The sequence below is a fragment of the Canis lupus genome, chromosome 3, assembly GCF_011100685.1.
Source record: "Canis lupus familiaris isolate Mischka breed German Shepherd chromosome 3, alternate assembly UU_Cfam_GSD_1.0, whole genome shotgun sequence".
In the NCBI taxonomy this organism is placed as follows: Eukaryota; Metazoa; Chordata; class Mammalia; order Carnivora; family Canidae; genus Canis; species Canis lupus.
The window spans coordinates 46545300-46567631 of NC_049224.1; the positions used below are offsets into that span (position 1 = coordinate 46545300).

General features: G+C 40.5%; 1 protein-coding gene across 10 annotated transcripts in view; it reads right to left on the reverse strand.

Moving 5' to 3' along the window:
- MCTP2 (multiple C2 and transmembrane domain containing 2) overlaps window positions 1–22332 on the reverse strand; it is a 245082-nt gene that overhangs the window by 220627 nt on the left and 2123 nt on the right. Inside the window, exons 1-2 of one of the 10 annotated variants that reach the window (XM_038532737.1) lie at window positions 21608–21673; window positions 19601–19631 (exon numbers count right to left, since the gene is read on the reverse strand). The exons of 6 other annotated variants lie outside the window; for them this stretch is intronic. The gene's annotated coding sequence lies outside the window, so the exon portion shown is untranslated. Of the gene's footprint in view, window positions 1–18820; window positions 18912–19600; window positions 19632–21607; window positions 21712–22332 lie in introns of those variants that run through there. 3 more of the 10 variants (XM_038532736.1, XM_038532730.1, XM_038532738.1) reach the window with 3 other exon arrangements.

The following is a 22332-nucleotide window of genomic DNA, read 5'->3' on the forward strand; positions in this document are numbered from 1 at the left end:
AGTCTCAGGGGGTGGACCACGGCCTGAGGAAGAAATGGCAAAGAGGCAGTGGAACAATCTGGAATTGAATACACCATCCTGGAGGAAGTCCCATTGGATTCAGAGTTGGAGAGGATTTTTGCACAGATGTATTCTCTCCACTGAGATGCACAGGGGCCAGGATCCCCAGGAGGGATACATCAAGGTTCCATGAATAGAATAAACAGGGATGATCAGTATGGAAGTTGCACTCACAGAAGAACAGGGTTAGAGGTGGAGGTAGAATCTTTTCATATATTCTTGTGTTAAAACAAATGACCTAGCTGGTGACTAGCCAAAGAGGAAGAGTGGGGTTTAGAAAGATAAAGAACAGAGAGGTTACAAGACTCCTCACCAAATGCGGGGAACCTGGAAAGAGCAATTATGTAGCAGTGAAGAGGGCACTATGCTGCATTAGGGTTAGACTGGAATCATCTATTGTTCAGCCTTATCACAAAGTATAAATGGCAATACTGGTACAAGTGATGAAATCAGGGCAGACACACTCTTCTATAGGAGATACTTGAGAGAGCCTTTACTGAGCAATCATGAACCTCAAAAGCAGCACCTTTTACAAAATTATCTTCCAGCAAGAACTTAAATGACAGAGCCATCCAGGCTTAAAAGCAGAAATAACAGCAGCACAATTATACTATCTCTTTTGTGAAAATCTTAGGCCAGGTTTCTTTGTTGGAATTCAGAATGGAAGATTTTAGAAAGGGGGCATTGTATGTTATATAACCACCTAAATAGTGTTTGAGTCATACCCCATACAGAACATCTCATGACTGGCACTCAATGGGATAGACAAAACAGCTTCTAAGTGTTCATACAACATCAGCTTCAGCTTCCTGACACCCCTCCCCACCACACTGCCTTGTCTCCAATGATGGAGAATTGAGTTCAACGAGCTTATTTCAGAACTTTCAGCAAATTATTCTCCTTCCAGCCTCTCTATTGAAGATTTTGGACATCTTTTGATGCTGCATTTTTAGGGAGATACAGAAAGCCCACAAGAAGTTCTCTAGGCTATGGGGGGATGGGAGGAGAAGGGGTGTCTGCCAGGGTGGACTAAGCATGCCCCAGTGAGTGTCCAGGACAGCCCTGGGGCATGCAAAGGAGATAGGGGGACATCCATTCAGATTGATCTAACGTGTCTGTTTAATTTCTATTTTGGTGAGTGTTTAATAATACATGTAATATCAGTACACAGTACATATACATAATTTATAAGTAATATGCAAAGTCCTATTGGGTGTCTTGCTCAAAAAGTATCTGCTCATAGGCTCTGATCAAAAGAACACAGAGAGAACATTTCTAGAGCAACTGAACAATTAAATCCTTTAATCTGATGAAAAAAAAAAAAGAAAAGAAAAAAAGAAAAACCTACAATACTAAGAAAAGAATTTGCTTTTCCCCTTCAGGCGATGACTATTTTTGGAACTGTGTCTCTTCTTTCAGAAAAAAAGATCAGGTAACGAACATAAAACAAACCAGACAAGGTTAAATACACAAGATGCTTGTTTAAAAAAAAAGTAAGTGTGATACAAATAGGGTTTTCGTATATATGGCTGTCATCTGTGTTAAAGGGAGTTTCTCTAGGGAAATTCATTAAGCATTAATTTCAACAAATGATCTCATTCGTCTCAAGTTTACTCTAACATTTACAAACTATATTATGTACTGTTTCCTTTTGCTTCCTCCAAACCATTCATATCATTTGCATGCTCAAAAGTAGACACAGGTGCCTTTCTGTGGACCCAAGTGATGGGGCAGAGGTAGGAAAAAAGATTTGCATCTCCTCTGAGAGAGAAGTCACTCACAGTTAGAGCAAAATGTAAAACTCACAACATTAAAATAAATCCATTTATCATAAAGTAGGGTTAGAGAAATCTGGTGAACTGAAGCCTTGCTTTAGCTGTGATTTCGTGAATAACACACACAGAAACTAGAAACACTCATGACACTGGAGCACAAAGGTCCATATGCAGAAAAGACCATCAATATCCTTTCAGTGGCGATGTTCCCAAAAACAAAACGACTTTTCTTTATAATGCTCCCAGATCACTGTAGTAAACATACACCACGACTGCCAATGCAAAATGTATGGGAGATAAGGTTGAATTTGGTTGGATCTATCCCAAAGTCTGAAAGCTTGTTCCTCTTTTGAATTAACTCCCAGGATCAGCCTTCCAAGTCAGACTTGACCTCTTATTTACTCATCAATTCAGTGGTCAGATCAGACAGGGAACCTGTTCCCTTGAAGCTTGTGTTCCTGTTGGGACATATATGTGTGGAGGGGCAGATGGAGTCATTTCACAGAGGAAGTGGTAACACATGAGCAGACACCTAAATGACAAAAAGGAAAAAGCAGGGTATTTGGGGAAGAGGATTCCAGACAGAGGAAAAAGTCCATGCAAAGCCCCACATCCAGAAGCATACTCCCTGTATCCTAGGAATAGCAAAACGGTTAATATAGCCAGACCTACATGATCTAGCAGGAAGTAGGAAGAGATGACATCAGAGAGGGACCTGGGGCCAGCAAAGACTTTAGAATTTTTTGAGAGAGAGGAGAGAAGTAGACTCCTCCCTGAGCACAGAGCCTGCAGATGTGGGGCTCGATCCCACAACCCTGAAATCCTGACCTGAGTCAAAATCAAGAGGTGAGCGCTTAACCGACGGAGCCACCCAGGTGCCCAAGACTTTAGATTTTAAGTGAGCGGGAAGCCATGACAGCAGAGAGGATGGAGAGGTGAAGGTTAATCTCAGGATAGATCTGATCTGTTGTATGTTTCTAAAGGATCACAATGGCTGCTATAGAGAACCTGTCCTATACAGAGCAAGAGTCGAAGGAGACCAGCTGGAAGCAAAGGATCAAAGAAAGGGTATTTCATTTGCTATTTGCTTTTTCCCTTTTAGCTTTCTGGCTATTCAGATTTCAATAACAGTGGATCCACAGCACTGCTGGAAATGCCAAACCCTATACACACTACATCTTACATTACACTCCATTTGGGAAATAAGAAAACAGGAAGGTTACACTTCCTTCCAAATGGTCCTCTGCTTCACAGAGAATCACACTCACAGAAAAGACACTCATCCCTGAGCCAGGCAGCCTTCCTGATACTCACCAGCAACATTTTAATACTCACCTTGCAACCTAAACAACGCCATGCAAATTTTTGCAAGTATTTACTGGGATTTCCACTTCTGTCTGAAAGGAGTCCCACATTGTGTAGAAGAGCAGCTTAAGGACAATCAAGTATGTCATCAATAAAATTTGCTATTCATTCCTCAGACATGGGATGATAGGGGAGGGAAGTGTGTATTTTATTCCTGCCATATGTCAGGAACTGTTCCCAACAGGGCAGTGCAGCTCAGAGGAAGAAAAAAAGGACTTTTCGAGACATCTGAGAAAATAAAAGTCATCCTAGCCAAAAATACTGTGACCATTAACACACAGAGTGAAGTCCAGCTGCAGGCCAACAGAAAACATTTCCCTCAAGAACATGCTATGGCTTCCAAACAACTACTTTGGAGCAATGATTTCTTCCAGATGTTTCCCCCAATTGCACTGCATTCTCTCTGCCTCCTGAACAAAGATTACTGGGATACCCAACAGGTGCTCCAAGACAGCACCCAGTACAGAGCTGGTCCTGACTTTGCCTGGTCCTTACTTAAAACTATCCTGCAAGGGGTGCCTGGGTGGCTCAGTTGGTTAAGCATCTGCCTTCAGTTCAGGTCATGATCTCAGGGGCCTGGGATCGAGCCCCACCTAGGGTTTCCTGCTCAGTGGGAATCTGCTTCTCCCTCTCCCTCTGACCCTCCTCTCTGCTTGCGCTCTCTCTCCTCTTTCAAATGAATAAAACCTTAAAAAAAAAAAAAAAACCTATCCTGCATAAGTCCAGAGCCCTTCCCTACTCCTTCCTACCAAGATACCCCAGGATTCCACATGGGGAGCACTCCCCATTCTTGGAGGCCTTTATCTGAATGTGATTTACCACTATTTGGCAAAAACAGGTACAAATAAAATAAATATCATTAAAATATTTATTGCCTCAGATGGTGTGCTTTGGCAAACACAAAACTGCTAAAAAAAAATTAACTCTCTAGCCCTCTGTATCTAAATGGATGCTAATACCAAAGATCTCAGTTGTAGAGACAACTCTACTAAAAATAGTAACAATTCTAAAGAGATCCCGCTTTTTCACTCTCTGGCCTTCAAAGTACCTGCCTGACCAAACCTGAAATTTAGCTATCTCCCCTAAAGATATATTTGATTTATTTCTGTTAACAGTCCTGACTAGATTGATCATCTCACCAAGAAATGAGAGTGTAGCTGTAAGACCATAATGCTAGGAACTATTTTTTGAAAGTATTGATCAATATAATCTACCGAATGTTGCCTTTAGGGGAAAAACAGGAGCAATGTGTCTGATGTCCCAACTGGAACCTAAAAAGCTGTATGTCCAATAAATCCCACTTTGCCAAGCCTGGTACCACATTCGTTAGTCGACTTTAGTGGTTATAACATTTGTTGACCATTTCCAAGCATAACACACTTTTTATAAAAATGTCAGATTAAACCCATCTGAAAACTGCAAGCTTTAGAGAAATACTACAGTGACATTATTGAAGTTACAAGCAATGCAACAGAGTTGGAAATTCTCTCTGGCAAAGTCATTCACTTCTAAATAAAGAATAATCAATCATTTAAGGTTGTAATCAAGGGCAAATTAATGCTTACTCTCATAGAGGCAAGTATGATAGCTAAAATTCATTCATTCAACAAATATGTCTGTAACTTAGTATTTATCAGAATATAAAATCTGTGTTTTCTTAACATTTGTGTAGCTGAGTGGTGTTAACCTCAATTTCACCCACATATAAAATAATTACTTCAAGAAATGATACATTGGACGTATTTGTTAAATTTCCAAATCACATGTGTAATTTGCTTATGGATGAGAACTTGTGTCCCTTTGTTGTGTAGAGGCTATGGGTAAGCACTGCATTGAACTCTTTTTGTCTATGAATTTTCTGAATCCTCAAACCATAACATAGGTGGGTAAAATTTATTAAATATGAGAAGAGGGGCATCTGGGTGGTTCAGTTGGTAAGCACTGGACTCCTGATTTCGGCTCAGGTCATGATCTCAGGGTTTGGAGATCAAGTGTGTGGAGCCTGCTTAAGAGTTTCTCTCTCTCCTTCACCCTCTGCCCATCCATCCCTCTGTCCCCCTCTTAAAATAAAATAAAGTAAATAAAATAAAATAAGCATGAGAAGAAATCAAGGATTATAAATATTAAGCAGCTTGTCTGCTAATATGTGGCAGTGTGAATATTTGAACCAGTTTTTCTCTAACCACAAAACCTACACTTATACCTACAGACTATACTGCCACCCCTACCTGGGATCATAAAATCTCTCTTCTGGGTAAATCAGTCATAATTCTATATTAATAATTTTAAAAATCCAAAGAGACAGCATGAACACTGTAATTATTGGTGCATTACAGTGGGAAACAGTACAGAAAATCACAAAAGCTAATTAAAAAGGGATGAGATTTAAATATCCATGAAATAAGTAGCAATAATAAATAGAAGCAATTTAGAAAAGAATTACAAGAAATCCAAACCCTATGAAGAAAACTACTCCATCATCAAGGTATTCAAAGTTTTCTATCATGTCACCTACTATGGCTCCAACCTCCTTGTCCATGCACGTGCAATCTTGATTTATATAGTTTAAAATCTGAGCCACTGAAGGTGAAAGTAAACAGTGTGCTCCAGAGCATAAAAAGCCACGTTAAAAGCAGATGTTCGTTTCAGTCCACCACTGAATTAGAATATCACCAGATTTTTTTTAAGCTGGTAAGAAAACCTTCTTTTTCCATCTTTGGACTTTAGTGGTTATAACTGCATGAATATTACAATAGAATTAAATCTATAACATGAAAAGACAAGGGACTATCAGACTTCTCATATTCTTTTATGAGTTAAAAAAAAAATGGAGTGCAATGGAAATGAAGGTATGGGTTTTTCCCTCCTAGGCATAAAATACACACTATTCATTCTCCTAAGGCACTCAGAATTCAGTAAGAGAGGAAGATAAAGAAATTCCAACACAAAGTGGTATGATCTATGAGGTGTTAAGAATGAGATGTTAATGGAACAAACAGGAGACTCATCAACCTATCATGGTAAGAATTTGGACCAAGGAAATAGCAATTAGGATGAAGATTAAGGGGCTGATGGAGAAACTGAATTATGTAATCTATTATTGTATGTGTTGGGAGAGTAGCAGTGAGGCAAAAGCAAATATCTAGGGTTTCTTGGGCAGCAAGGAATCCAATAGAACTACCAATTAACACAGGAACATAAGAGCAAAACTTATTTATAGAAGGCAAGATGAGTTCCATGTTGAACATGTGTTCAGCTCAAACACTGATAAATTACCAAAATTGAGACAGACTACAGCCAAACCAGATATTCAGGTTTAGAGTTTAGGAATAAGATCTGGGATAGGAATGAGGAAGACAGGACCAACCCTCCCCTTCCCAAGCAAGTGTGTAAAGTGAAAAGACAACAGGATTAAGGACAGAACTATAGGGATCACACACTTGGTGGAAGCACAGAAAAAAGGAACTCTTCATGAAAACTAAGGACTAGCCAGAGGGACACAAGAGGATCAGGGAGGAAAAGGAATCAGGACCAAGGAAGCTTAGAGCAGACGAAGTTTCAATGAAGGAGTAAGCAACCAACACAAATACCTCAAAGAAGTGGGCTGAGGAAGGCAGAGGTGTATACATTGTTTTTGGTGACTGGGAGAGCTGAAGAAACCTTGGAGACAGGATCTGGAAGGCAGCAAGTTGGGAAGGCAGGAAACAAAGATATGACAAGCAACAGCCTATCAGGAGGCTCTGCTGTGAAGAGGAAACAGATACTCCATAAGCATACGCCAGTGAAGATACAATGAATGAATAGTGTCATTTCATTAATATAGGCTAAATTTTAAAAATAAATAAAGACATGTAAAAGCAAACTAAGTAGACATTGTAAATATATAAAATTCAGATTTTCATCATACATGTCCCCTCAAAAATCTCACAATTGACTTTTCCCTCTAAGTTACAGCTTTCATGTCTTATTTGGATGGCAGAGGTCTAATTAACATTTGTTAAATAGAACTGAAGGTCAGATGGCTAATTAAGATAGAGATATGGCTAAATCCCGGTCTTTTGACTCACCAGGTAATTTTCTTTCAATGGCAATGCAAAAGGTTGTGTCTGGCACCAGCAGTAAACTTTTTAAAAAGAAGTTATATGCAATACCATTAATCATTAGGAAAATGCAAATCAAAACCACAATAAAATACCACCTCATATCCACTGAGGTGGCTACTATTAAGAAAAACAGGGGGTGCCTGGGTGGCTCAGTTGGTTAAGTGTCCAACTCTTGATTTTGACTCAGGTCATGTTCTTGGGGTTGTAAGACCAAGCCCAGTGTCAGGCTCCACACTCAGTGAGGAGTCTCCTTGAGATTCTCTTTGCCCCTCCCCCCAACTCATTTTCTCAAATAAATAAATAAATAAATAAAATCTTAAGAAAATCAGAATATAGAAAGTGTTGGTGGGATCTAGAGAAACTGGAATCCTTATGCACTGTTAGTGGGAATATAAAATGGCACAGCCTCTAGAGAGTAAATAGGATAATGGCTCCTCAAAAAAATTAAACATAGGATAACCATATGTTTCATCAATTCTACTTCTGTATATATACTCAAAAGTGAAAGCTGGGACTTGAAGAGCTATTTGTACACCCATATTCATAGCAGCATGATTTACAATAGCCAAGGATGCAAGCAACCCTGCCTCTCACTCTATAAATACTCGACATCAATTCACATTTATTAACCCAACAGAGACAGCTTTTTCCCAGAATGAATAATTTTTGTACCAAAGTTGTTGAGCTGTCAATTGTGCTACCTTGGTCCCTTCACGTTGGATTCTATAAATAGGCTTAAAAATCAAAATGTATTATTTTGAGCCGCTTTTCTCTTAACTTTATGACTGTTTGCTGAGTGAGTTCACCTTATAGAGTTCATGCCAACTAAGACATCTGGGTTACAAAGATCCTCACTGAGCTAATACAAGGAAAAATATACAACTGTCAGTCCCTCGTTGTAAAGAAAAATTCACTAGATAAATTTGTTTTCAGGCTTATTCCATGGTGTTAGTTCTTTGGAGAGCCCAGTGATTTAAGGTTGTCACCTTAATGTGTTTTTAGATATGGGGTATATTAAAGAAAATCCATACTAAAATACATGGTTCACAGGCTTCTTTTAAAAAAAAAAGATTTATCTATCTATTTATTTATGATAGACATAGAGAGATAGAAAGAGAGGCAGAGACACAGGAGGAGGGAGAAGCAGGCTCCATGCCGGGAGCCCGATGTGGGACTCAATCCCGGGACTCCAGGATCACACCCTGGGCCAAAGGCATGTGCTAAATCGCTGAGCCACCCAGGGATCCCCGGTTCACAGGCTTCTATGCTAACTCCCAATACACACTCACCATGTGAAATTTTAAATTAGTCCATGATCACAGGTGAAGAATAGACAGTTTTTGCACAGTTGCAGAGGATGACAACTAGAGGTAACATAAAATGTCAACATACTACAAGCTTAGACAATTTTGTAGAAATATACACACATGTAGACAGAATGACCACTAATCTTCATTAATGCAGCCATTAAAATTTATTTCTCTGATGCTATGTACCTGGAAAATGATTCAGAATTTTAAATGGAAGACATACAAACTACAAAATTATACCTAGGCTATATTTACAGCACTGTATAATGATGTAAAAGCATGAGCTAGTCTGGTAGAAACATGGAAAACATTTTAATGCCTAGTTTTTACAAAGCAGAAGATATTTGTTTTTTTTTCTTAATTTTAAAAATTGTATCCCCTTTAGTATTGACATGTCATTTTGTATAATGAATACACAGGAAAATAAAAGTGATGTATGCATTGGTATTTTGTATATATGTGTGTGTGCATTCCTCGAACAGAAAGGAAAAGTTCAATCCAAACTCATCTTGGATGACAACCACATTTCTGATGGCCAGCTCAGATCAATGGATGGTAGCTGCCTAAAGAGTGATTATGGCAAATGATTCTGAGGCTCAATGGGAAACATGATGTCATCAGCATGAGAATCTGCCCCGAGCTTCAGGAAAGGGAGCAGTGGCTCTAGGCCAGTGAATTACCATCTCTGTGTAGCCACTAATATCAGAAACATAGATCCTGCCTAAGGACTAAGAGTATTCTACAATTTTCCTTAAAACAATCAACCTGAGAGGCCTTGACAACTCAAACATGATATAGCTAATTAGTTCTGGTCCAACAGCCAAGATACAAGAGTCCAAGTATACAGTTTTAGAATTAATATTCTAGAAATAAATTCTCTTTTATTCAAATATTTTATTTATTTATTCATGAGAGACACACACAGAGAGAGAGAGAGAGGCAGAGACATGAGCAGAGGTAGAAGCAGGCTCCATGCAGGGAACCCGATATCAGACTCGATCCCAGGACTCCAGGATCACGCCTTAAGCCAAAGGTAGACGCTCAACCACTGAGCCACCCAGGTGTCCCTAGAAATAAATTCTTAAAATTGAATGTAGTCACTTCATTCACCTGATACAAATGTGTCCGAGAATTACAACACTTATTTAATCTGATCTATTAGTCGGTTGTTATAATTCTTATTTATTGGCAATTAAAGGTTTTCATGTTTACGGTCTCCATACAGAACAGAAACTTCCAGAGGGAAAACAACCTATATAAATATCTATCTACACAAGTGTTTGAATAGCATACAGGTTTAATACGTTGTTTGGTAAATTTCTGTTTTCCTATAAAGTTGTAATTGTGTATTATGATTATTTTCTACTCTGAAGGACCAAATAATATTGTCCTGTACTTAGTCAACAAATACAGAGAAGCAACTCAAGTCACTATGGCAGCAGGGTCTACAATGCTAAATGAGTTTCCACTTCGCAAAGCCTCACTGGCTGCTCTGATTCATTTTCTATAAATACTCAATACAATTCAAGCTTCCTAATTGACAGAAAAAGGCTAAAAATAATCCATAGTTGAAAAGAGAAAAGCTGAATGAAGAGGAAGCTCTTATTTCTAGCAGGTGTCTTGACATAACTGAGAATAAGACAGTGTGTCATGTACAGAAAGCTACAAGTGTCCTGCAAAATCACATATGCTTTAGCCAAGAAAGGAAAGTTAAAGCAAGCCTGGCCACAGCTCTGGGCTCACTGGAACCTGCCAGTGTAATCAGCAATTGAAAACAGAAGGAGCGCTTGCCGGATGCAGTTTTGTTGACTTGGGTTTGCGTACAAGAAAGAAGGCTCAGAAAAAAAAAAAGGGAAAGAAGGCTCACTGAACCCACAGTGAGGAAGGACCTCACCCGGTGAGGCCATCCTTTCCGTGATGTTCAGTCCTACCAGGTCTGACAGTAACAACTGCAGTAAGGAGAAAGGAGCAGCCCCCTTTTCCAAGGGGAAAAATGGGTGCAGCAAACATTTGGGTGAAAGTCTAGGGATTTTGTTTTGTTGGTTCAGTCCTCTTAGTGATATAATCTGTTCTCCCTACAGATCAAACACGTAGCTCTCTTAGGTCTAGATCAAGCATCACCTCCTTTGGAAGCCTTACCTTATTTTTACTTTTAATTTTTTTAGAGAAAGAAAGAGTGTGTGTGAGTGCAGGGCTAGGGAGGGATAGAAGGAGGGGGAAAGAGTGACTCTTAAGCAGGCTCCAAGGCCAGCTGGGACCTTGATTTCACAACCTTGAGCTCATGACCTGAGCCAAAATCAAAAGTCGGACACTTAACTGACTAAGCTACCAATGTGCCTTGAATGTCTTACCTTAACCTTAACTCTAATCCTAACCCTCACTTTCACCCTGACCTTGACCCTTTGGTATGAAACTGCACTTCTGCACCATTATCTCTCTCCACACCTGACATTCATCATGGCCTTCATGATCAAAATTGTCTCACCAGTTGGTTTATTTGGTCTCCCCTATCCACCCTCTCCCCCACAATAATTAACTCCTCTGAAGAGATGAGACTGTGTTTGCCTAGTTCACCCCTGCATTGTTAGCACCTAGAACAGTACCTGGCACACAGCAGCTAAGTTTTAATGAAATGAATGAATGAACTCATTCAGAGGGCAAATTCTCCCTACCACTATCACGACTGAATATTTATCAGAACTCCCATACCTGAACAGAGGCCAGTATATCCCACCAACCTAAAAAGTTTCACAATCGTTAAGCTTTTCAATAAATGTTTCATTATTAAATAAATAATGTTGGGTAATATATTTCTTGCTCTGTCATAAGGTGTGTGAGCAGCTTCATGTGCCAGCTACAGAGCAGTACATCAGAAATAACAGCCAAGTTCAAAAAGGGTGTTGCCTGTGTTCTCCTCTGGGATTTTAATTGATTCTTGTCTCACATTTAGATCTTTCATCCATTTTGAGTTTATCTTTGGGTGTAACATGCTTCTGAGGATGGAGTACATTTTATCTGTCTGTGCATCCCATCTGGATTTCCCCAATCATTTCGTAAATGGAAATAATCTACTTTTCTCATCACCTTTACAAAATCAGTCAACAAGTTGCCAACAAAGCCTCTGAACTCCAGCAAAGAAAGAAGCTCACAGAACCAATCTCTAAACTATCTACCAAGAGCTGACAGGCCCTCGAACTGAGCATGCCTGCAAGTCTACAAGGCCAGCCATGGTTCTCTCCTCACATCAACATTTGGATTTCAGTAAGCTGAGATATTTTTTTTTGGTCTTGAGACAGCTGGTGTCCCCAACAGGAGAAAAGGCAACAGGTGAGATCTCCAAGACACATGCCTGATGAACTGATTGACATACACTCACTCACCTCTGAACTAATCCAAATGTCTGAAGCAAATATGGGAAACTGCCACAGATGAATGAAAACGAGTCATATACACACCCAACCAAGGCTTTCCTTGCCTGTCACTTAAGAAGGTTTTTAAAACATAAAGAGTATCTCCTACACTCGTGTGCAGTATGGTTTATTTGAAGACTATATTTCTCTACCTGTTAGTGATGCATTAAAGTGACATTTGCCCAGATCATTGAACTTTTTGTCTCAATATGCAAAGGAGTTACTCTCTATCAGAATGTAGTCAGTGCACATTAGTATTTATGTGGCATTCTATTACAGCCGCATCTCTCAAATGAAAAGGTAAAGAACACTATTATCAATATTAAAACCATCTGTCTTTTAAAAAGGTTATATTGATTTGCCCCCCTGCTTCTCGGATTCCATCAATGCCAGTGTCAGCTCGATGAAGTGGACACCATCCTATGACAGCTTCAATTGATAATTCCCCAATGAACTTTCCCAATGTTCTATAGTCTCTCATGACATGCACTTTGCAACTCATTTCATAGAATATCAGCTAGAAAAAGGCTTGAAGAAATAATGAAACATACAGAACAAATCTCCCCACTGATTTAAAATGCTGCGAATGAGTTTTTAAATATGATACAATTGTTAGATTCTATTAGGACCTGTGAACATGACATAGCATAGTTCTTTAAAGCTAAAATGAACCTCCTGCCATCAATGTTGACCAAAAAAAAAAAAAAAAAAAACAGCAGCAGCAGCTACATGGGGTGTCAAGCACGAAACTTTAGGTATGCTGTCCTTTAATCCTTATAACCTGATAATGCAGATACTATTAGAAGCCTCATTTCACTGATGGGCAAACTGATGCATAGCTTAAGCTACCTGCCCAATGTCACACAGTTAATATGCTACACAGCTACATGCAGGCCTAGTAGCTCAACTGTATGTTCCTGTTCTTTTGTGTCATTTTGTCCCTCAGTCTCCATCACCTAACTTCCCACTCATGGTCTCCGTTCCTAAAAGGGGCAGCATTATAAAGAGTCTATCAGCAAAATTAGAGGAGGCCATGCAGTGTGAGAGGAACAGACATCAATAGTGCCCATCTTGGGGCACCTGGGTGGCTCAGTTGGGGAAGCATCCAATTCTTGGTTTCGGCTCAGGTCATGGTCTCAGGCTCATGGGATCAAGTACCTCGCGGGGCTCCTACTTGAGCACGGAGTCTGCTTGAGATCTGCCCCCTGTTCTTGCTTGTGCACATTCTCTAAGCATAAACAAAATCTTTAACAATAAAAACAAAATATAGTCCTAGTCTCTCCCCACTGACCTCTCTAAGACCTGAGAGTCACTTACTCCCCATCCTTCCAAACTCAAGTCACATTTTCCCTCTACTTCTCAGACCAAACGGAACTTGCCTGTCTTTAAAACTCTCTGCTCCCAAAAGGGTGCCCTGAATCATCTTTTCAGAAGATCTACCTTGACTCTCCATGGAGACATGCTTTTTGAAAGCAGAAACCACTTTTGTTTTTTCTCTATTGTTCCATTTAAACACTAAATCCTTAGCTAATCGATACTTTTTTTTTTCACTTCTCTTTTTGAGCAATCAGAAATGTAGGCTGTGAACCCAATGAAGCCATTAGGTGTCACCTTCCAAAGTCAACCTTCTAAGGTATTAATCTGTCCATACACATTTTGGAAACATTGTCTGGTTTCCCCGAGGAGTAACTGGGCTTTCATCAAATTATACTATAATCACCAAGAAAATGCTAAATCCAGCACACAATCAATGTGCGCATGTCCAATATCAGCTTTCTAACGTCAAGACTTACTTAAAAATGCAAAAGGGAAAAACACCTTAAAAGCAAAAGTAAAAACCTAAAGTTAAGGGAAAAAAGGACATAGCGTCTCAACTCTAAAAATAAGATCCTCAAGTTGGGAAAAGAGGACTGGATTTAGATCTTTTTTTTACTGCTCCCTAAAATGTATCTCAAATTATAAAGTATCCAGTATACATACACGAGGCACTCTGCAGGGATTATTGCTAAGATCCACAGCACCCCTAGGTAAGTATTTGCAAACTCCATTTTACAAATGAGAAACCAGAGCTTTGGAGACATTGAAGTCCTGAAAATAGCAGAGCTGATATTTGAACCCAGGGTTTGTCTGAGTCCAAAATTGGGGCTCTTCTCAGTAACTGAGTCATGGTGAGTCAAGGGAGCCACATGTGAGTCTCTATCATTGTCTTACTGGAGTAGAAGTTTCTTAAGTGATCCCATTCCATGCCTACCTCATCTGCAGTGGCCTCCAGGAGGGCTTACTGAATGGAAAGAAACACCTGGACACCTTCCTCTCTAATCATTTCAAGTAGCATGCACCAGAGTACTAGTTCCCCTGATTGCAAATAGAGAAGACGTTTGGCTGATAAAATCTAAATCTAAAAATAAATACCAAGACTTTTTTAAAGTTTTGGCAAGTTAAATTCAAAGCATTTTTAATATTCTCATGTCCAAGGATGAGTCTGTTTAAATGACATTTTAAAGACAACAGAAAAAGGTCTGTTATCCCTGCATCCAATTAACCCTGGGAATATTTTTTCAAGGTAAGCCTTTAGGAAGTCGTAATTGTGCAGAGAGGCACGCGATGAAAATGACTCAGCCCAGACTAGATAACTCCATAAGGGAACTACTAGTAAGTTCCTGGTGCTTATTAACAGAAAAAAATACATATTCATATATGAGCACATAGTATGAATATATGTGTGTATGTAAAAGCAGTTTTGCTCTATACTACTCCATTAATGCTTTCTCAATTTTAAAAGCAGCCATAAAACCAATCACTTATAAGCACTAAAACAGCTCTAACCCACAGCCACTAGCAAAAAAACAACAATAGAACAACAAAAAATGTCATAGCCAGGGGCTGGTTTCCAATCTGGCTAGATTCAGGATGTTACTTCAAACCAGGGACACTACCAAAATTATATCAACAAGACATCCAGAATTGCTCAGCCAAGTTTACATTTAAAAAATAGTTTAACAACAAACAATAACACTCATCCTTTATTGCATATCATGAAACAGACTGACTTCCTTTTTTTGAAAAAAAAAAAAGATGTATCTATTTGAGAAAGAGAGAGTATGAAGAGGTTGTGGCGCAGATTATTTTACATTATGCAAGACAGTTGGAGTAATGGAGAATCTGAAGAGAATCTGAAACAGACTTCCTGCTAACCAGGGAGCTCCACAGGGAGCTCAGTCTTACCACCCTGAGATCATGACCTGAGCTGAAACCACGAGTCAGACACTTAACTGATTGAGCCACCTAGGCGCCCCTTAAATAGCCTAACTTCTAATCGAAATGAATACAGACAACACTGATGGGTGCTCTACAAAAAGGCACATGAGACTGTGTTGGGTGGGGCATAAGGACAGGTGCTGGGTGTATCCTGCTGGATATCCATGAGGACACTTTGGTTATATCCTGCTGCTTCCCATGGCCACCACATCAGCTTCAACAGAAAGGTAAAATACAGTCCTAGAGGAAGCGGAATGATAGAGCTTGAAATATGTATTCTCAATTTCCTTCCATGTTCTAAAAGAACATAGGCTGTCAATCTAGATTAAAGGTTTCTAAGAGGTAACTCAGAAATCAGAAGTAACTCTAGCTTCTCCAAGACCACAACAACCAGAATATCAACCCTATCTATATACCATGGACCCTTAAAAGATCTCATTTGGGCTTAGTAGTTATAAATGAATGAATAGCAAAAAATAAGTAAATGATTAATTTTTTAAAAAGTCCCTAGATCCAATCAACAGCACCACAAGAATTTTACGTGGGTTTTAAAAGAGTAACCTCTGTATATCTTTAAAAGCTGACATTAATTTAAAAAAACATAAAAAAACACAATGAAGTTGTTCTCATGGAGTTGTTCTCACCAGGAATTAACCATGGAGTCTACATTTAAGTGACTGCTTTGCTTTGCTACACAAATTTATTTATCAATTATATTTAAGGCATCACTTGGGTCAGATGAGAAAGAGACCTTTTCAGAGCATCTAGCTTCATGTATTCACAATCAGGAAATTGTCTAATGTGGTATATTTATCAAGATCCTGCCAAATCCATCTGCAGAACAAGGTTTAGCAGGATTCCAAGGTTTTATCGATGTGGCTTTTAAAGCAGCCTCTGTGGTGAAGTGTTTCAACTCCGCATTCAGCCTGAGAATGCACAGAGTAGCAGCTTCCAAATCCATGATGCAGAGAAATATCAGGCATCTTAGTTGCCATGAGTTTTGGAGACTCCTTAGTTTTGGGGTTAAAAAACTTCACCAGAAAATAAGTCAGAATGGAATGGTTAAAATAGTCCTGGCTTGGGATGAAATAGTAGGGGAAAGAAAAAAAATAAAATTCCAATCAACTTGGCAACCCTGTACAACTTACATGGCTTCTCTGGGTGTCAGTGTTCTCATCTATAAAACGGGGATGACTCCTAACTAGCATAGTTCCTAAGAACAAGAGATGCTCCCACCTGGTAGAAGGTCAGCAATGCCAGGTAGCTGGCACATGAAAAACACACCTTCTGAGTCCACAAGTCCTATGAACCAGGGGAAACAAAAAATTTCTTTTACCAAAATTAAAAACATCGTCAATGAAAAGGCACACATTGGCAATGAAGACAGAAACTAAGTAATCAATTATTGATTTACAGTCTTGAGCTCACAGTGATAAAGGCATAAAATTGGCACAAAAGCTGAAAGTTGGAAAGAAAGTAGTTAACAAAGCAAACTAAATACCAATCTGTTACTAATGACCAGGGCAGCACCTACTTGTTCAAACTTTGCTTTTTAATCACATAAATAGTTCATGATGTTTAGAAACAATTTATCATGTACTTTCTCAGTCCTGTCCTGTTTTGTGGTTCAAATATTAACAAAGGAACCTTCCTGAGAACCCTCTTTCTCATTCCTTGCTAAAGCAAAATGTCTCTATACCAGCTCAAACAGATTTAAGAGAAAGAAATGTCAGAGAAGTCCTGCCTGTTTAGACAGGCCTAAAGTGCTGAAAGCAATTTCCGCCAAAGATTCCTTACAATATCCAAAAACACTGAACTATATGGGAACAAAGTGCATGACAACCATACAGCGAAGAAGGAAGTTAGGTGACACAGGGGTGCCTGAGTGTCTCAAGTCATCATCTCTGGGTCCTGGGATCAAAGTCCCACATGGGGCTCCCTGTTCAGCGGCGAGTCTGCTTTTCCCTCTCCCTCTGTCCCTCCCCTCTGCTCATGCTCACTCGCTCTCTCTTCCAATCTCAAATTAAAAAAAAAAAAAAAAATCTTAAAAAAAAGGGAGAGTGACACGAAGACTTGAAAAGATGGGAGACAGTTCAGTATAGGGTCTCTTCCAGCTACCGACAAGAATTCTTGCTCAAGTGAAGCATGTCACTATGAGACAAACAGCGACAGACACATTGACCAGACAGACTGACCAGGTGAAGGGAAGCAAGCCCTCAGCACCTCAGCTCCCAGCTTATTCATGAGGAAGCAACAGGTGGTAGAACTGATCCCTAAGGCCATTTTCAGACTAGCAGCCTATATATGCAGTGATTATTTTACATTATGCAAGACGGTTGGAGTAATGATGTTGGTTACTGTGGCTTAGAAATAGTGTCCTTTTCTGATATATGAAGTTTGCAAACTGAACACCCACATCTTTCATAATGCTAAAAGTAGCCCCCTCCCACCACCCCCCAAAATACAAATTATTACATACCACCACAATCATTACTTTTGTTTTTGTTTGTTTCTGGTCTGATTTGGGTTTTGTATTATTTTTGTATCATCACCTCAGTTGCCTCTTAGCTCTGAACGTGGTGACAGGCACACAGACAAGTTTAATACTTTCTTTTCTATGTTTCCTGATGAGGTCACGGCCTCTCGTAAAGATGTCTGCCTCTGAACAGACAAAGTTGATCATGAACTTCCAGTTCCTCAAAAGCACCCATCCATCGACTTCTGAAAACCACCTCTGTGTTCTTTCCAAACGTTGTTCCAAGCCTGAGGCCCTTCCCAGAGAGATCTCTGCCCACCCCTGGCTAACTCCAGCTGACCATTCCTGCCCAGTGCAGGCAGCCCTAGTTCTGGAGGCTTCCCCAAGGCACCCGGTGCCTTACCCTTAGCAAACAGCACACCTTCTGTTGACACTAGTTAAGTTGTCCAACTTTCCAACTTAGCTGTAAGCTCTTCGGGGCCAGGGAACTATCTGCCTGATTCACAGCAAAACCTCTAGCATATACTCTGCCTAATACATGCCCCATTAATGGCTTTTGGATAAAAGAACACATATTTATTTCAACCACTTCATAACACGTGTTTTAAACAAGCCTTCAGCTCAACTCTTAGCACCTAAGGAAACCTAATATCCTGTATGAAAATTAATCTTGTAATATTAGTATCAGCTGCATCTACAAAATAGTGCTGGCTGATCTGTATGACCTATAGAATGGCCCGGTTAATTTATGTGTGTGTGTGTGTGTGTGTGTGTGTGTGTGTATAACTGATTAAAGGGATAGATGACAAGCATTTCACCCTATGATAATTATATGGGTTCAAAATCCACAAACAAACTTCCAACAAGCTCCCTATCACTGTCTTGCTCTGGCCAGCCTTGTTTGCTATGCCACAATGCCGCCCTCCTCCCAAGGCCCAGATCTCAAGCAATCAAGCACACACAAGGCCAGAGTGAGCAGAGAACTTATCTCCACCCTCTCAAGAATGAGTGGAAGTAAGCCTTCTTCACCTTTCACAGCAAAGGAACTGGAATTTGCACCTACCCTACCGACGCCAGGAGAAATGTCCACACCACATTTCCTTGGTGACCTGCTTCTGGCTTCTACCCTCTCAGAAGACAGCATTATTCAGTTGTTGATATTACTCAATCCGTTGAATTATTCAGTTGTACTATCTGCTGCATTATTCAATGCACCCAGATCTCTACCTTGGAGTCATCCAGACATTTCAAACTCACGATGTTCATAAAACTCATTAATATTCTTTGAAAACAATCGAGTCCTGACTTGCAGAGCTGGCACCAACCTAGGGGCCCAAGGCACAAACCTCAGCCCCAATGCGCCTGGCTCTCCTATCATCCCTGTCCACCTTGTCACTTCCGCAATCTCCCAGATAATCTCTCACACCCTTACACACCTCTGCTTCCCTATTACCTAAGCCAAGTCCTATAACCATTCTCCTGAGCTAAGAAAACTTCATAACTCTTTCCCTGCTGACTCACTACAGGAATTAGGGTGTCTGACTCCATTCAGTCATAGCACTGCAGAACAAGATTTTTCCTTACTAGTCTGTACGGATCGTATCTATCTGGCCACCACTATACCTTCTGGTGCCTGACATTAACCCTTGGGGCAACGAGGCAGGCAACCGATGACCACGTGAATGAATGCATGGCTAAGATAGCTGGCACTCTCAGAATTAAATTCTGCTGCCTGCCCTAAACTCAAACTAATGTTTGTCTAAACATCTAACTCCAGAGGAGAAGTGAAGATTCAAGAACCCAAAGGCAAAACATCATTCGACACACTCACACGTGTACTCACATCTATAGGCATGTTTTCTTTCCCACGCTTCCTGAAATGATGGAGGTATTCCATGGTGAAATGTGTAGAATTGTGGAGAACAATTATTAAAAAAAAAAAAAAACACACAACTGTGAAACTGCAAAGCTCAGCTCTTCTAGATACCTTCCAGGACATCATGGACACACACACCATCATCTTCAAGCCCTCTGTGTCCTGGACAGAGAGGGAGCTGGCCTTTAGGAGGCCCCCTGCTAACACCCAAATGAAACCCACTTTACAAAACACAGCTGCCTTCCACAATCATGGAGAAATCCATGTGACCCTATAATCATGCCAGGGAAGGAGGCAACTTCTATGTTACTCAATTACATATATGCAATCATGTCCATTGCTTATGAAACTTTAGAAATCCACACTCAAACAGAATAACAACATGCTACCTTCCTCATCTGGCAATTTGCCCCTAGAGAAAAGCCTGTTAACCCCAAGTGGTCAGCAAATGACTGTGGCTGTCAAAAAGGGCCATTCTTGGGGTCTCTAAGTCGTCTTCCAGCCTCTCCTACAAAACCCACACATGACAAGGATGCAGATGAAAATTTGCCCAGGCAGAAAGAGCGGGAAGTTGCCAGAATCCTTACTCAAAGGCTTCCCAGTTGCGTGCCCTAGAACAATACCCTGGTCTCTCTGGACCTCAGTTTTCTCACATTAAATGGAAGTGACAACAGCCCAGCATTGTGGGGTTGCATTTGTGATTAAAAGAGTGCCTTTTTTTTTTTTTTAAGATTTTATTTATTTATTTATTTATTCACGAGAGACACAGAGAGGCAGAGAGGCAGAGATACAGGCCGAGGGAGAAGCAGGCTCCCTGCAGGGAGCCCGATGCAGGACTCAATCCCAGGACCCTAAGATCAGGACCTGAGCCAAAGGCAGACACTCAACCAGTGAGCCACCCAAGCGTCCCCAAGAGTGCCTATTGCTTAGCACAACATCTGAGTATAATCTGAGTGCTCAAAAAATATCAGTGATCACGATACTCATATCACAGTCATAATATATTAGCATTAGTACGAATCCTGCTCCCCTCTTAGCATTGCCACAGGGGATTCTAGGCCCTACCGGTTCTCTGAAAAATGAAGAGCAGCGGTTCTCAAACTTTAGCACACATGGCAATCGGCAGGAGGGCTTCTTAAAATGCCCGTCTGCTCTGCTTCAGACACAGAGCTTCTGATTCAGAGTGTCTGGGATGAGGGCTGAGAACCTGCATTTCTAACAAGTTAAAACCAGCTGTGTGGATTCAGCTGGTCTGGAAGAAGCACAGACTAAGGGGCCTCACTGCATCCCTGGAGGAGATTGTGTGTGGGTCCAAACCTCTGCTTTCTAGAGCCTTCCACATGCCTAGAAGGCCCTCCCTGAATTCTTACATCTTGGTTACTCCATCAATAATTCCAAACTCAGCCCAAGCAATCAGGAGCTCTCCAGGCTCCAGGCCAGCACCTAGGACACCATTGTGCCATCACAAAATCAGCTCCATGAGGCTAGGAGCTCCCTGGCAAATAGGACCTCACCATAGTCAGTGCCTGGGACATAGAAAACCCTCCATGGGGACGCCTGGGTGGCTCGGTGATTAGGTGTCTGCCTTTGGCTCAGGGCGTGATCCTGTAGTCCTGGGATTGAGTCCCTCATCAGACTCCCTGCAAGAAGCCTGCTTTTCCCTCTGCCTGTGTCTCTCTCTCTCTCTCTTTCTGTGCCTCTCATGAATAAATAAATAAAATCTTAGAAAAAGAAAAAGAAAACCCTCCACAAATGACGACTGGGAGAGCCAATAGCCAAAGGCATCCCTGGAGAGCCAAGCAAAGTAAAAGGTTCCAGAAGCCAGTTCTGGGCCTTCCCCTCAGGACTGCTCACTAGATATGAAATGTCCTGAGTCCCCGATAAGCCGAGTATCCCTCCCACTCCAACCACCAGCCTCTACTCTGCTCAGCGAACCATGAGTTTTTTGCCTCCAATCACAACCAGTCCTCTTACTCTTTGAAGGCTATGAAGCTTCAGCTTCCAGTCTCTCGCTCGCAGAGGCCCGTACAAGTGCCGCAAGCTGCTAGGAGATGCTGAGTGTTCTCAGGGAGAGAGGGTTGCAATCAGGAAGCATTTTTATGTAAGCATTTCTGGTAAACTGCCCAAAAAAGATCTCAGCAGAAAGTGAAAGAAACCTCTAGCAAATGATTATCATTTATTTTTTCCATTCTAAATAAGCATTCACTTTCATCACTAATTTTGCATTATTTTTTTCTTAAAAAGGATCCCCAAATAATTTGCCTTCCAGGTGTCACAAAATCTAGATCTGTCCATTTCACATCTCACACATACCACATTCGCTGGCCCTTTGGCTTTTCTGAAAATTTCTCTAAGTCACCACTCTCAGCCCCTTCATCAGAAAATCTTAACCAAGCCAAGCAGGCTTCTATAAACACATTCTAGGCAGGATTTCAAATACTCTTAGAGGAGTTCAAGGTGTATTGTTGATTGCACTGTCAAATGAAGACAGAGAAGATAAAAATTGTGCCAGACACAACCCACGCAGAATGTATCTTACCTGATCTTCCCAACACAGGCAAAAAGCCTCTCTTCCTCCAAAGAAGACACTTTTTTTTTCAATATCTTAAAATAATTTAATTATGAAACCCTTCAATTCATAATTACTAACAATTATAAGGAAGGGTTTAAGAAAACAAGTGCTCTCCATGTCAGGAAAT